Source organism: Muntiacus reevesi, chromosome 5 (genome assembly GCF_963930625.1).
Source record: "Muntiacus reevesi chromosome 5, mMunRee1.1, whole genome shotgun sequence".
NCBI lineage: Eukaryota > Metazoa > Chordata > Mammalia > Artiodactyla > Cervidae > Muntiacus > Muntiacus reevesi.
This window is the reverse complement of record NC_089253.1, coordinates 93,630,061-93,646,989: the sequence shown is the minus strand read 5'-3', so window position 1 is coordinate 93,646,989 and position 16,929 is coordinate 93,630,061.

Genomic DNA, 16,929 nt, shown 5'->3' with positions numbered 1-16,929 from the left:
GGAGTTCCCAGACCCACATGGTCTCCACTGACGTCCCACTTGGGGTGGTCTCACTGGTGCCTGGTGATGGTGAAGACCCAGACCCTTCATTATGTGCATGCATGCTATGCTTCAGTTTTGTCCAACACCATGAGACCCTATGGACTGTGGCCTGCCAGGCTCCTCTGTCGATGGGATTCTCCAGGCAAGAACACTGGAGTGGATTCTTGTACCCTCCTCCAGGGGATCTTCCCAACCCAAGGATCAAATCCACATCTCTTATGTCTCCTACGTTGGCAGACACTTTACCACTCACACCACGTGGGAAGCCCAGACCCTTCCTTAGACCTCCTCTATTAGCACTAGAGAGAGGGGAGGGAGGGGCACCTCAACACATCCAGGTGGTGGCAGAAGTTAGGACTCCCCTGCTGATACCACAGGAAAGGGGGACCTCATAACTATCTGGCAAGGATGACAGTCCCTGTTCTCCACCTGGCCTCCTCCTATATGGCTCCAGTGGTGTTTGAGGTGCATAATCTGTGGGCTTTTAAAGCGCTGCTCTTCAACACAAGCAAGCCTCTCCAACTGACATTCAATGTGGTGCTATTGTGTTTTCCCGGGTCGGTCTTGAGCTTTGCCCGAGGACAGAAGGACACTGCCTGTGCAGATGGGGTCCTTACATATCCTTCCTGCCAATGTCAGTGCTTGAAAAGTTGCGGGGGGCAGGGTTCAACACAAAGACAATCTCATCCTAAAGATACAATGATTATGGCCTAAAGATTCCAGAGAAAACATATAGGAAGAGGACTTGTTCTATGTCTAGGCTTGTTATTTTTCAGTCACTTGGTCGTGTCCAACTCTTTGCGACCTCGTGGACCGCAGCACGCCAGGCTTCCCTGTTCTTCACCGTCTCCCTGAGTTTGCTCAAATTCATATCCATTGAGTCAATGATGCCATCCAACCATCTCATCCTCTGTTGCCCCCTTCTCCTGCCCTCAATCTTTCCTAGCATCAAGGTCTTTTCCAATGAGTCAGCTCAATCTCTATGCTATGTCACTGGAATATGTCTATTTCAATGTCTGTGTCAATGAAATTACAAGCAGTGATTGTAACATGGGAACCAGAGAGCAGATTTTTGTTCCCATCTTCCTAAAACTCTGAGTAAGACTAGCATGTTTGGTCATCATCAATGAAGTACAGGGTCCTTTGAGACAAAGAGTTGCGGAAGCCAGGGTTCACAACCTTCACAGTGGATAATGCAGCGTCATGAGTGATGAGATGATGTAGCCGGCATTGACTATATGGAATCAGGAGGTACAGGTTTCAGGTCAAACTCCAAAGTGCCATGGCGCTGAGTCATCACAGTATTGCCACCTCTTGCTCACAGTTGGAGAGATGAGATTAACCAAGAATGATGCATTTAACAGTAAAGACCAGGTGGAGAAGGTTTCTGAACCTCAACAAGAAGAGACAGCCCCTGGACACTGTGAAGAATCTTCATGCTTATGACACAAGTGGACAAACAGATATTCTTCCCCTCTGTTATTCTAAAGCTCCGTCAGTTAATCCCTACACCTCACAGAGGCCCATACCTCATTCAGGCTTCTGTGAAGGTTAAACTGACTACAGATGTCCCGCCCAGCCAAGGGGGGATGGAGGCAGGAAGGCCGCCCCTCCTGGACCAGACGAGGATGAAAATACAAAACAGCAGGGGACCTGGATGAGAGGAGGAGACTCAGACCAAGACTTCCCTCCTCCCCCCGCCCCCAATCTCGTCCCCACCCCTGGGGGCCCCTGGCAGTAGGGCCAGGTCAATGAGGACCCACTTCCCACCCCAGGATGGAGCCTTGAAGCCAGCCATGACCATGGGGCAGGAGGCGAAGTCAGTCATGTCCAGGTTCTCATGGTGGTGCTCTGGCCTGGGCACATCATACGTGGCACTTCCATAGAAGAGGCTCGGAAGGGAGATCGGAGGACAGGGGGCCCCCTCCCCAACTAGGCAGAGGGTCTGTGGATAGCGCACTGTGCCTGACCAAAGCCACCTGCGGAACCCAGCTTGGTTCCCTGAGAGTCAAGTTCTGTCCTTGTTTGCTTATGTTGAATGTGTCTGTGTGCAGGGGACAGGGAAGCAATTGTTTTTTATTAACTCTCTTTCTTAGCATTATGAACGCGCATTTGACAAAAATCAGCAAACACAGAAAAGGAGGGGAAAAAAACACTGATAGTTTTATCACCCTAATAAAAACATGAAGTAATATAAGCTACATAATAGAAAGCTTAGAACACAAAAGAAAGCAAAAAAAAATCAGAGGGAGAATTGGACTGAAGGCAAATGCATTCATCTTTCCAGCTCCCAGCACCCTCCCTCACCCCACCTCCCTGGAGCCCCTGACTCCTCACACCACCCCCAACTCCTGACAACCACTGGTCTACTTTCTGTCTCCAAGGATTTGCCTGTTCTGGACGATTCATGTAAATGGAATCAGACAGTATGTGGTCTTTCATGACTCAATTTCATCATTTCTGCACCCAATACAGGGAGGTGGCATGTTCTGTTTACAATAAGAGTGCTCACCCCCTTTTTTATTCTTTGTTATGAAGTCTACCATCCATGAGTAAACCTAATATTTGGCCACATTCAGAATTCAGAAATGAATAAAACTGAAGCCAACTGCACACTCCGAGGGGGACTGGCCATTCAAAGTCAAAGCCGGTTTCCCCACAATAATGCTTCTCCCCATGGGCACTCTTGACCCTGGGGGTGACCACTCCGCGCTGGACGGTCCAGCTCACTGTGGGATGTTTTGCAGTATGCCTCTCCCCCACCCCAGGGCTTCCCTTGTGGCTCAGTTGGTAAAGAATCCACCTGCAGTGCGGGAGACCTGGGTTCGATCCCTGGGTTGGGAAGATCCCCTGGAGAAGGGAAAGGCTACCCATGCCAGTATTACGGCCTAGAGAATTCCATGAACTATACAGTCCATAGGGTCGCAAAGAGTCGGACACTACTGAGCGACTTTCACTGACTGTCCTCCCCCAGGGGATGCAGTACCAGAGCTCTCTGTAGGGGGCAGCAGGGCACAGTGTAAGGAGGCTCAGGCCACCTGGGCAAGAATCCCCTCTTCGCTCCTTAGCTGCCTTGTCGCCTGGGCACATGGCTCAGCCTCAGTTTCCCCATCTGTAAAATGGGAACCCATCTCCCAGAGGTGTTGTGAGACTCAGATGTGAAAGGTAATATAAAGCGCACGGTGGCAAATCCAGCATGTGCTCGGGACTCCCGGAGTTCAGCTCATCCTCATCATTGGGTTCATCTGAGAGGCCCACCTTTGTTACCAGGCACCTGCCTAGAGCTGAAGGAAAGCAGGCCCACTGCAGCCTCAGATGCTCAGGGAGGCCCCTGCCAGCTGAAGCTCCCAGCCCCTCCGCCCATCACCCTCCCCAGGAACAGCCACTTGCAGGCTGGAGACACTCTTGCTAGGCACCTCCAGAAACCAGCCTCGACTTCTGATGGGAGGGCCTGGCCCTTTCAGCACAAGTAATTCAATCAGTGGAAGGAGCCTCACAGCAGAGGCACAGCTACTGACATTTAACACACCACACCCTCCTGGCAGCCAGCCTCTAGGACTAGCTCCAGCCAAATGTGCTTTTGTTTTGTTTTGTTTTGTTTTGTTTTGTTTTCAAAAGGCAAATAAACAGGTCAGAAGCCAACCAGCAGAACCGGAAGCTGTCTCTGAAGGATAAGTTCCAAAGGATAAAGTTAGAGACTCGATTAAAGGAGATTTAATGAGTTAGAAAGAGATCAGAAACAGGACAGACCCAGGGCGTAAATCAAATATTAATCATCATAAAGGCAAGGCTTGCTAAGGCGTGAATCAACAGCACTGGGCCGACTTGCAAACATCTGCCTCTCAAGAGCTTCCAGAAATCCGGGGCTGAGATGGTAGGGGAAATGGGAGGTTGGAGGGGGCCACAGTCTCCATCAGCCAGAAAACGGCATCCCTGGGAAACAAGGGGATGTGTCGGCTGGCCCACTGCCCCTTGGAGCTTACATTCCCTGAAGGTGCGGGGCGGGACCCTGGAAAGGAGGCGCCCCACTCAGTCTCCCTGCTCTGCTGACCCTCCTTTGTGCCGGGCCGTCCTAGATGATGACAGCATCGTCTCTAGCCCGCAATCCTCCTGTCACTGCACTCTTGTGCCGCCAAGCAAGCTGAGGCTCAGAGGTGTGAGTTAGCAATGAAGTCAGTCTTCCTACCTGGGCCCTTTGGTTTAAAGGCCTCCCTCCTCCCAGGACTCTACGCTCTCCCCATCTCTCCCCGGGAAGTCTCTCCATCTGCCTTAAAGTGGAGAGTGACACATCCCTGTGGTTTGAAGAGGGGAGTCTTCCTCCCACCCTCATCAGCCTGTCCCATCACTGTTCTCAGTGCTGCCCAGCAGCCTGTGCCTGCTCAGAGCACCAGCCCCTCACCCTCCAGGAGGGACCTGGTCACCTCTAAGCAGGATGCGAGCAAGGCCCACCCACCTCCCCTTGGCATGGACCACTTCTGCATAGAAATCCCGCACCTGCTGACCTCGGTCAGTTCCCAGGTCCGGCTGGAGGTGCTGGAGGGCTGGGTCCCCGGATGGCTCCCTCACCTTCTAGCTACTGTATGACCCTCCCAGGGCAGCCCTAACAGTGCCACAAACTGGAGGCTTTAGAGCAGCAGAAGTTTATCCTCTCATAGTCTGGAGCCAGAATGTTTGAGATCAAGGTGTGCGCAGGGCTGCGGGCCCTCTGGAGTCTCCAGGGGAGAGTCCTTCCTGTCTCTTCCAGCGTCTGGTGACTCCACTCATTCCTTGGCTCATGGCAACATCATTCCATTCTCGGCCTCCATTTTCACGTGGTCGTCTTCCCTCCTCCCTCCATGTCTGTTCTCTTCTTCTTTTAGGGACACCAGTTAGGGTTAGGGTCCACCCAAACACAGTAAAGGAAATCAACCCTGAATATTCATTGGAAGGACTGATGCTGAAGCTGAATCACCGACTCAATGGAAAAGACCCTGATGCTGGTAAAGATTGAAGGCAGGAGGAGAAGGGGATGACAGAGGATGAGATGGTTGGATGGCATCACTGACTCAATGGACATGAGTTTGAGCAAACTCTGGGAAGTAGTGAAGGGCAGAAGCTTGGTGTGCTGCAGTCCACAGGGTCTCAAGGAGTCGGACACAACCGAGCAACTGAACAACAACAGATCCAGTATGCCTTGGTCTTACCTTGATTATGTTGTATTTGCAAAAACCTTTCCAAATAAGTCACATTCACAGGTGCAGGGTTAGGGCTTCAGCATGTCTCCTGGGGACACAAGTCAAGCTCTGACAACTGGGAGGTGCGTCCTGGGCCGTGGGACTGTGCACTGGCAGCTTCAGCTTCATCAGGAGTTGGTCCGAGATGCAGGATTCAAGTTGCCCCAGACCTGCTGGGCCAGGATCTGCACCTCACAAGCCCCAGGGCCCCCCAGGATACCCTTCTGCACAGCGTGCAGAGGTCCCCAGGGAGACTGGGCCAGTGGTCACAACCCCACCACCTTCTCAGCCCCATCCTATCCCCTTCCCCGGAGTCCAGCTCCCCACCAACAGCTCCCAATCACATCCTTCTCTCAATGTCTGCTTCAGGAGACCCCACCTAAGAGAGGGGTTGAGGGCCCAGGACTATCTGCCCCAGAGACCCTGATCCTTTCTAGAAATCACTGCCCACAGCTGCCGGCTCACCCGGATCACAAATGCTCGGGGGTTAACTCACTTCACCCCGGCCAGCGATGTATAGAAGAGAAAGGCTAGTGGGGCAGGGGTCCACTGCTGGGAAGCCCCTTTCAACCTCCAGCACGAAGCGAGCCTAGAGTGAAGGAGACGCTGGTGTGCAGCAAAGGCTCTTCCCCTCTTCCCAGCATCGACCATGACCCTTTCCACTGTCCTGGCCCTCCCCGAACCTCACAGGATTCAGAGGGGGAATGAGCTGTGTGGTTGCATGGAAGCAGGTCCCCAGCCCCCAACTGGCCCCAGCTGACCAGTTTCTCTGGATTTTCTCAGGGACTTTTCTGGAAATGAGATCACCTGTACCAACTGCGGCTTTGAGCTCTCAGACCAAGGAAGACATGCAATGCTTCTGATCTTCCTTAAATTGCTCTGAGTTTACCACATGGGGCCAAGAAGCCCGATTCACTCTCTTTTTTCAGAACACACCTCCAGCCTCTTTTAAATCTCCCAAAGAAGAGTCTGATAGGACTGTCTCTGTTCCCATCAAACAAGGAAGTCACTTCTTAATGGGAACAAGGCGTCTGCAGACTCAGTGCAACAGTTTCTGTCTGAGCTGACTTTAAGGGGACCCAGCCTGTCTCACTCTAATGGCTCACAGACTTGTTCTGAGAATGCATCTCAATGCCTGGAGATGTGGTGTTGCTGAAGTGTCCATGGTCTGGCTGTGGGATGTCCAGTCTCACCATATGAGGACCTTGGCTGAGGGGCTCAGCCTCCATGAGAACCCAGGAGCCAGAGGCAAAGAGTTTGGGCACGTCCAGAGCAGACACCCAGATTCCAAAGAAGGAAGAGGAGTTGGACTCAATTCCCAACAGCCAGGATGAGTTTAATTCAGCGAACACTTATTTGATGCCTCTGATGGGCAGATGGGGCCAGGGAGGGTCGCGTGTGTCCTCAGCACGGGCTCTGGAGTGAGAGCACCGGGCTCGGATCCCGGCTCCGAGCCAGAGCCAGAGCTCAGAGGGTGGTGTCACCTCTCGGTCTCGGTCTTTCTCTTCTGAAAGCAGGAATAATAAGAATACCTACCCCTGAGGGTCACAGTGAGAATCAGAATTCATGACACACATGTGGTTCAGCTGGTAAAGAATCACCTGCAATGCAGGAGACCTGGGTTCGATCCCTGGGTTGGGAAGATCCCCTGGAGAAGGGAAAGGCTACCCATTCCAGTATTCTTGCCCGGAGAATTCCAAGGACAGTATAATCCATGGGGTCGCAAAGAGTCAGACATGACTGAGCGACTTTCACTTTGACTTTCATGACATGCTAAGTACGGCAAATGGAAAAAAATAACTGAAACTGCACAAGGAGAGGCTGAACCAGAGAGGGGGTGCCCTGGCCTCCATCCCTGGGACATCTGAGGGTGAGGCCAACCTTGAGGGCTCTTTTTAAGATGTCACTGGGTGCATGTGTGTCTGTGTGTCCACCCTTCCTCACACGCTCTATCTCCCTGCCTCTCTTAGCTCCCCATTCCTCTGCATTGCTTCATTTTCACACAAGTTCTCCCCACATGGCAGCAGGATGGCCCCCAACAGACCAGGAGGTCCTGGCTTTTACTATGTTATGGCAGGTGAGGAAAGAGAGAGAATGAGAAAGAAAAAAGGGCATCTTTCCCCATTACTCCAGCAAAAATCCCAGAGGTGACTCTGATTGGTCCTGCTTAAGCCTTGGCTAAATATGGATAGAGCTGGTCTCAGCTAACACAAAAATGCAGTACAGTTTATCTTTCATGCTCCCTTTATTTCTGCTTTTCAGCCATTTCTACTACTCCAGTCCCCATGGCTGAGGGATAGAGTTCTGCAGTTGGCTGACTGGGAGCATGTGATGCAGGCTGGACAGATAAAGTGATCAGTCTCTGCCACAGTGTCACAGAGTAAATGCTTAGTAAACATTAACTGCTCCTTTGTTGCTTCACAGAGGGGGTGTGCAGGCACCCAGACAGGAGCTCCCCACCATGACAACACCCAGTGCTGAGCGCCGCAGAAGCCCGGGACAGCACCTGGCCCGCTCCCCTCCCACCCTCCCCCTGCCCTCCCCCACCATCTCTGCACTTCCCCTCCCATCCCGCCCTCTTCTCTCCTCCCCTCCTCTCCCTTCCACTCCCCTGAGACTGTACACTACCAGCTGGGCTCCCTGGCCCACAGAGCCCTCTGGCTTCTCTGTTGCCCAGCTGGGGAACATCTTCACCCACCCGACCCTGGCCCTGCCCGGGGACAGCAGCTCCTATTGTCTGCTTGTATATCAGAATCATCTTCTGGGAGGTCAGGTGCTGGTTGGCGTGCCGATGGCCCTTAGGTCTGTGCGAAGACTTCAAGTCAGAGGGACAGGACAGGGCCTGGGCTCTCACTGCCTGCAGAAACGAGTCTTTGAGGGCACTTCCCATAGAGAGCACAGCCCTGGCTGCCCACCACCCTCACCCAGAAGCATCATCAGAGCTCAAACACAGAAGAGCCAGGGAACTCCTGGAGAACCTGGTCTAAAGCCAAGGGTCCTGCCTGGAGGGTTGAGCAGTGACTTGGGAAGAGGACCAGCCCCTACACTAAGCCCAGCAGGGACGTCACAGAAGGAACGCAGATGTCACAGCTGACAGCTACCAGGAGAGGCTCCACCAGCGCTGGGGGACCACAGCCCCATGGCTCCCTCGGTACAGAGGTCAGGGCCCCGATGCACAAGCACTGCACAGAGTCTGACACATGGCTTCAGCCTCCGTCAAAGGAGGTGACGATGAGATCACTAGCACTCATTGAGCCAGGCTATGGGAAATGGTTTAGATGCACAAATGCATTTAGCCTTCATCCAATGACCTTTATTCCCACTTCCTTGCACCAAGAGGTTAAACAAGGCACCCACAGCCCCACAGACAGCAGGCCAAGGCTGGAATTCAGCCCAGGCCTTGGACTCCAGAACCTCTCCTCTGCCCACTGCCCACCGCCTACCACCCACTGCCCAGGACAGCCCAAGAAGACAGCCAGCAGGACTGGGGGACAGGGAGCTCTGTCCATGCAGAGGTAAGAGGGGCAGGCATTCCAGGAGAAGGAAACCTGCCAGGTGGAACCCTGCCAGGACCACAGGGACCCTGAGGCCCTGCCAACCTCTAAACTTGATGCCTTTGACTGGGGGACATCTGACACTCTCCTAACCTGCTCACCACTCCGTGTGGTCAGTGGGACTACAGTCTCCACTTGGCAGATGAGAAAACTGACGACCATCAGCTTTTACATGATGAGCAGGATCCTCTCTGGCTCACTTCTGCCCCTGATGACTGTCTGAGCACTGGACACTCTGCCCTGGGCACTCAGTCCCTCGGCCAAGACTCCTTCTCCCACATCAGCCCCAGTGGAGTGATGGGAGTGCATTTGGCTGTCCCTTGCAAGGGTTTGGGAGGAAGGGGCCCGGCTGGGAGGCGAGGGACAACCTCTCCCTTTCATGTCCGTCTCTTTTCTGCACATCAGTCAGGGGAAAGGAGAAGAGCTCGCAGTGAGCATGAATCTGGCCAGTGAAGTGCCGGAGACACTGCCTCATTTGCCCCCTCTGTTCCCTGGCGCTTCAGCTCTGCCAGGCGACAAGCCACTGAAAGCGACGTGAGACTCACGCTTCACTTGCAGTCTGTACCCCCAGGTTTCAAAAGGGCTGTCTGGCGTCAGATCTGTGAATCGTTTAACAGGATTAATCCAACATGTGAGTGCTCTCCTGCTGCCTTGTTCCTGACAAGATGAGCTCTGATTCGAAGGAGCCAAAGGGGCTGGAAATCCAGGGATCCCCGCTCCCACGCATCCCCTGGAAGCTCCCACCAACCAGAGCTTCAGCCTGTTGTGTGTATTGCTGAGATGCTCTCAGGGACTGGGGGGCTGCTGGGACAGAGGCAAGACAGCTCTGCTGTGGGCAGCGGACACCGAGAGCCCTGGTTCCCACCAGCAGTTCCCATTCACCCTGGCTTGCTGCCCTGCCCGGCCACCATGCCCCACCCATCCCGGTTTGTCCAAAAACCCCAAGATCCAAGATCTGCTGGAGCTGCAAGACCCCAGGAGAGCTTCAAGCCTCAGATGCTACAGTAAATGTCAGAGGTGAAGGACTTGGATCCCAGGAGTAGAGGCGACAAGCTGGTGTTTACACTGAAAACAGAAGCGGAAGCCAGATGGCTTATGTTCAGACCCCAGCTCTGCCTCTTTCTATTGGAAAACAGTTGGGCATCTTAACCTCTCTGGTCCTCCATTTCATCATCTGTAAAATGAGGGCCTGATGCTGAAAGTGGGATGTGCATCCCAGGGGCTGTTGTGAGAATTAGATGAACTAGTCCAGGTCCAGACATTCAAGACAAGCATTCAAGCACACAGAATGTGCTGGATATTGTTGTTATTATTATATCACAGCTCTTAGATCATATAATTATTATATGTTATGTTCGATTCAGTTCAGTCGTGTCCAACTCTTTGGAACCCCATGGACTGCAGCACGCCAGACTACCCTGTCCATCACCAACTCCCAGAGCTTGCTCAAACTCATGTCCTTCAAGTCGGTGATGCCATCCCATCATCTCATCCTCTGTTGTCCCCTTCTCCTGCCTTCAATCTTGCCCAGCATCAGGGTCTTTTCCAATAAGTCAGTTCTTCGCATCAGGTGGCCAAAGTATTCAAGTTTCAGCTTCAGCATTAGTCCTTCCAATGAATATTCAGAACTGTTTTCCTTTAGGTTTGACCGGCTGGATCTCCTTGCAGTCCAAGGGACTCTCAAGAGTCTTCTCCAACACCACAGTTCGAAAGCATCAATTCTTCAGCACTCAGTTTCCTTTATGATTAAACTCTCACATCCATACATGACTACTGGAAAAACCATAGCTTTGAACAGATGGACCTTTGTTGGCACAGTAATGTCTCTGCTTTTTAATACGCTGTCTAGGTTAGTCATAGCTTTTCTTCCAAGGAGCAAGCGTCTTTTAATTTCACGGCTGCAGTCCCCATCTGCAGTGATTTTGGAGCCCCAAAAATAAAGTCTCTCACTGTTTCCATTGTTTCCCCATCTATTTCCCATGAAGTGATGGGACTGGATGCCATGGTCTTAGTTTTTGAATGTTGAGTTTGAAGCCAACTTTTTCACTCTCCTCTTTCACTTTCATCAAGAGGCTCTTTAGTTCTTCGCTTTCTGCCATAAAGGTGGTATCATCTGCATATCTGAGATTATTGATATCTCTCCCAGCTATCTTGATTCCAGCTTGTGCTTCATCCAGCTGGCATTTCTCGTAACATATTTTGAATATAAGTTTAATAAGCAGGATGACAATATACAGTCTTGATGTACTCCTTTCCCAATTTGGAACCAGTCTGTTGTTCCATGTCCAGTTCTAACTGTTGCTTCTTAACTTGCATACAGATTTCTCAGGAGGCAGGTTAGGTGGTCTGGTATTCCCATCTCTTGAAGAATTTTCCACAGTTTGCTGTGATTCACACAGTCAAAGGCTTTGGTGTAGTCAATAAAGCAGAAGTAGATGCTTTTCTGGAACTCTCTTGCTTTTTCTATGATCCAGTGGATGTTGGCAATTTGATCTCTGGTTCCTCTGACTTTTCTAAATTCAGTTTTTATCACATAAATTGATTGCTGTTGTTGTTTAGTCACTAACTTGAGTCTGACTCCATGGTTGCAAAGAGTTCTTTGCATGACTGCAGTACACCAGGCTGCTCTGTCCTCCACTACCTCCCAGAGTTTGCTCAAATATATGTCCAATGAGTCAGTGATACTATCTAACCAACTCATCCTCTGCCACCCCATTTATGACATTGTTGGACTGCAAAGAGATCAAACCAGCCAATCTTAAAGAAAATCAACCCTGAATATTCTTTGGAAGGACTGATGTTGAAGCTGAAGCTCCAATACTTTGTTCACCTGATGTGAAGAGCCAACTCATTGGAAAAGACTCTGATGCTGGGAAAGCTTGAAGGCAATAGAAGAAGAAGGTGGCAGAGGATGAAATGGTTAGGTATCATCACTGACTAAATGGACATGAGTTTGAGCAAACTCTGGGAGATAGTGGAGGACAAAGGAGCCTGGCATGCTACAGTCCATGGGGTCACAAAAAATCAGACATGACTTAGCAATTGAACAACAACAAAAGCAGATTATTATTATTGCCAAGTGATAGGCAGTAGACTAAACTTTTAACATGAATCATCATCTCCTTTAGTCCTCCCAACCACTCTCTAAGGCTGAAAGCATTTATCCATTGTACAAATGAAGACCAGAGACTCTAAAGGTCAGGTGATTTGACTATGATTCCACAGTGAGCAGTCAGGCAACCTAGATTCCAAACATAGGCCACTGGACTCGAGTGACTTGACTTAATCCCAATCCTACTGTCAAGGGTCGAAAGCTCAAATCCCAGAGTACACTGTGTTAAAGACTGAGAAAAATTATATGGCAGACAGACACATGGGTTTAGCATTGCAGATGCTATAGGGAATGGTAGTGACTGTGGCAAACCACAGGGTGTGTCCAGGTGAAGGGAGCAGCTGCTTCCCAAGTCCAGGAGATCAGGACCATGGGGGAACATAGGCTAAGTGTGGCCAGACCTTCCTGTTTTTCCAAAGAAATATAGACTTTGTTTTGACTTTTAAATGTTGGGAAATTATTTAATATTTTTTAAACCCAGGATGACCCAAAATATATATATTGTTTAAAAACTCTCTAAGGGCCAGATTTTACATGCAGTGCCCCAGCCTGGGGTCCCTGAATCTGTAGGGCCCTCACCTCTCCACAGTCTCATACAAGGGGCACTGGGCTCCAGTCCCCTGACCTCCCCTAGCGCCCTGTCCTTTCAGCCAGCCCAGTTTTTCCTGGCAGGAAGAAGCAGGCCTGAGCTGCAGCCTGGGCTGGACCACAGAGCACAGCTTGCTTGTGCGCCCCAAATCACCGTCCCCCAAGCTTCCTGCCGGAGCAGTGCCTTCCCCAAGCCTGGCCCACCCCCACCGACCACAGAGCCAACCAGGGCAGACAGGGTGGGCAGTAGCCTCTCCAGGGGAGAAGCCTGCGGGAGCAGCTCGTCCACTCCAGGACCTTGGGTCCTGCTCAGTGTCGGCTGGGTAAAGGGCACCTCGAAGTTCTGGAAGCATTCCAGGGACTCACAGAGAAGAGGTCTCTACCGAGGCCCCGAGCGCCTATGTTTTGATTCCTGGCTCACTCCAGGGCTTCCTCTGGTCTCTCCTGGGTCCACCTGTGTCTCATGCATCAAAGTACCTCCTGGCCTCCAGGGCTGGGCAGTATGTCTGGTGGAGAAACAAAGGAGCAGGAGGAAACACAGAAAGACGAAAGTAACAGGGAGGCCAGAGGCAAAGTGGGGCTGCACGTGCAGGATGGAGGGGAATACGACCCCAGACCCTCCCTCTGCAGTCGGCAGGCCCTGGCTGGAGTCCTTGGCTCACCAGCCCTGGGCAGAGAACACAATGGCCTCTAGTGAAAGTACAGCCTGGGACACATCAGGGTCATTTCCCCAGGGTGACTTTGAGTCCAGTCCAGAAAAGATGGCCCTCCCCAAGACCTAGGACATGCCCCCCCCCTCATCTACCAAGCCCACCCTCAGTGGCAAACCACAGTTTTGTTTTCCTAAACCAGCTTGAATTTCCAAACCCATCTCCTGAGTACTGACCATTTGGCAAGTGCATTTAGGTCAATCACAAAATAATTTCCATGAAGTTAGTGATCTCAGGTGGCCTTGGCCTGCAGCAGCTTGAAGCAGGGCTTCAGTTCCCAGCCAGAGACTGAGGTCAGGTAGTTAGAGCACCAAATCCAAGCCACTGGAGCAGTGGTCAGTGACAAGACCCTGGCTCTTCCACTTTGCAGAAAAGAATTCCCACAGAGATGGGAAGTGGTGAAACAAGTAAAGCAATTACTAGGAAGAAAAAGAGTACTGTACATATGGACAGACATACAAATAGGCTCAGAGAGCCCCACCCTCATGGTAGTTTAAATCACTTTTAAGGGGCATTTCTTTCAGGTTTCTTTTTGCCAATCATATTCCTTTGCCTGGTTCTGAATCTATATTTGGGACTTCCCAGGTGGCACTGGGAACCCACATGCCAATGCAAGAGATCCAGGAGACACTGGTTTGATGCCTAGGTCAGGAAGACCCCCTGGAGAAGGAAATGGCAACCCACTCCAGTTTTCTTGCAAGGAAACTGGTGGGCTACAATCCATGGGGTTGCAAAGAGTCGGACATGACTGAGCAACTAAGCCCGCATGCAAGAGTCCATATTTGGTTTATCTTGGGCTCCTTCCATGTGTGAGCTCTCATCTCTCAGCCAAGATGGATTCTAGCAAGGAGGCCTATGGTTAATTGCATCACTTACTATGGGGTGATGCTCCCTCTCTTTTGACCTCTAAGGAGCCTTTCTTTGTGTCTGTAAACGGGAGGTCTTCTTAACTTGGAGAATGAGGGACATTTGGTCTCTTATCTCTCATCTGGGCCTGTCCACCCTCCTCCATCATCCTGCTTTTATGCAATTTCTGCCCACAGGCGAGAAACTGTTCAGCCTATCTCCTGCCTCACTAGGAAGGAAACCACAGCCAAGAGACTGGCCAGTGAACACCAGCTCTCTGTGCCCCAGGACAGAAGCAGAGAGGGGTCAGACCCGCACCTCCTCTCCTTATAGAATTTACTGCCAGAATCGATGACACTCGCTTGAAGAAGCCCAGAGGCCTCGTGAAGCCCAGCCCCTCTCCCCCCACAACACACTTTGCAGAGGCGCAGGCCCAGGGAGGGAAGAACTCTGCCAAGGTGACACAGAGGCATGCCACAGAGTACTCCCAGGGCCGGTCTCCCCGAGTCCTGGGCCACAGAGCAGACGGGCTGGCCTCTGCCTCTGGGGTTGCACAGGAGAAGCCTGCTACTCTCCCAAAGAAAGCAGACTGGACTCCCAGAGACCATCCACAGGCCAGCCTGTCCCCTGCCCATCGGATCCGACAGACACACTGCCTCATATCAAAGCCCATGAAAACACTTTGAACATTTCATACTTTGAAGCTCCCTTTGACTCTAAACCCAGGCCCGCAAAATACCTCTGCAGAAAAATAACCTCGATTTGTCATGGCACATTTTAACACATTTGTATGGTCCCTTGATCCAGCCTGGGCTGACAATAGCTCCCCGGTTTCACTTTAAATAAGAGCATTCACACGCAGACAAGAAGAATGGGGGTAAAATGGGCAATTACTTAAAAAAAAAAAAATCACAAATGCAAAGACAATTCGCTCTGCTGAGAACGGAGCCCGGCTTCCCGTGTGACAGATTCATAACCAGGCGGTTCTAACAGCAGATGACAGGCCCCCAACCTCCAAGGGAGAGAAGAGAATGAGGGTGAGGCGTCTGTGGAGCGGGAAATGGGATTTGAGGCCCTTAATTTGCAGGTCACTGGTTTTAATTTATCCCCAACGCCCTGTCACTAGGAGTTCCTACGTCTGGCCGCTGGGGAAGAGCAGGCAGGCCTGGATGTTGACGGGCAGTGGGGGTCTGGGGGAGCTGATCCAGGAAGCCGCTGGTGGGAAGACTTGGCTACAAGCGTTCAGGCACCTGGGGACCCTGGTTGGAGCTGAAAGTCTGTCTACAGATGGCGGTGGGGGGGGGGGGGGCGGGGTGGGAAGGCGGGTGCAGGTCACCCTTCACTTCCGTTAGACCTCTAGTGCCTCCAGTTTAAAATCCATGAGGTCCAGACTGGCCCAGGATCCCAGGATCCTTTACCACCCCCCAGTTACTTCACAGGGAAAGTAGCTGCCCTCAGGCCTCATGTGCAGAATGTGGACTCTCCCAGCGACCCCAGCAGGTGGACCCATCTCTGCTCCCATTTCTCAGAGCTCAGAGAGGACTAAGGTTTGCCCCAAAAGGGGGCAAGAGCCAGCCCTCAAACCCATGTGAGCCCAGCTCCAAAACCAGTGTGGCCACTGGCTCAGGCCACCTCCCACCCTCACAGCCTGTGTATACAGGTGAGTGGGTGCCTCTCAACACACAGTGGGAGGGTATGCAGTCTTCAGAAGGAAGGAGGTTTGGACACCTGCTACAACGAGGGAGAACCTTGAGGATGTTATGCTAAGTGAGCTAACGTGAAAGTGAAATCGCTCAGTCGGGTCCGACTCTTTGCGATCCCATGGACTGTAGCCTACCAGGCTCCTCAGTCCATAGAATTTTCCAGGCAAGAGTACTGGAGTGGGTTGCCATTTCCTTCTCCAGAGAATCTTCGCGACTCTGGGATCGAACCCAGATCTCCTGCATTCCAGGCAGACACTTTACCCTCTGAGCCACCGGGGAAACCCGAGTGAACTAAACCAGACCCAAAGAGTCAGATAACAGTATGATTCCACCAGTGTGAGGTCCCCAGGGGAGTCAAATTCACAGACACAGAAAGTAGAAGGGGCGGTGCCAGGAGGGGGGGAGTAGATGTTTAATGGGGCAGTGTTTCAGTGGGAGCAGATGAAAAAATCCTGGAGACCAACAGCAGTAATGATTGCATAGCAATTTGAATGTGCTTAATGCCACAGAACTGCATCTCGAAAATGGTTAAAATGGTAAATTTTACATTGTATCTTGTTTTGATTGGCATGTGGTTGCTTTACAATGTTGTGTTGACTTCTGCTATGCAACAAAGTGAATCAGCTATACCTATACATATAACCTCTCTCTCGGATCTCTTTCCCACTCCCTCCCCCATCCCGCCCCCACCCCTCTAGTTCGTCAGAGATCACCAAGCTGAGTCCCCTGTGCTACTTCCCACTAGTTATCTATTTTACACATGGTAGTGTATATCTGTCAATGCTGCACTTCCAATTTGTCCCACCCTCCCCTTCCCACACTGTGTCTACATGTTTGCTCTCTGCATCTTCATCTCTATTCCTGCCCTGCTGAGAAGCTCATCTGTACCATTTTTCTAGATAACACACATGTATGTGAATACTCACTGGAAGGATTGATGCTGAAGCTGAAGCTGCAATACTTCGACCACCTGATGGAAAGAGCCGACTCACTGGAAAAGACCTCGATGCTGGGAAATATTGAAGTCAGGAAGAGAAGGGGGCAACAGAGGATGAGATGGTTGGATGGCATCACCATCTCAATGGACATGAGTTTGAGAAAACTCTGGGAGAAAACTCTGGGTGAAGGACAGGGAAGCCTGGTGTGCTGCAGTCCATGGAA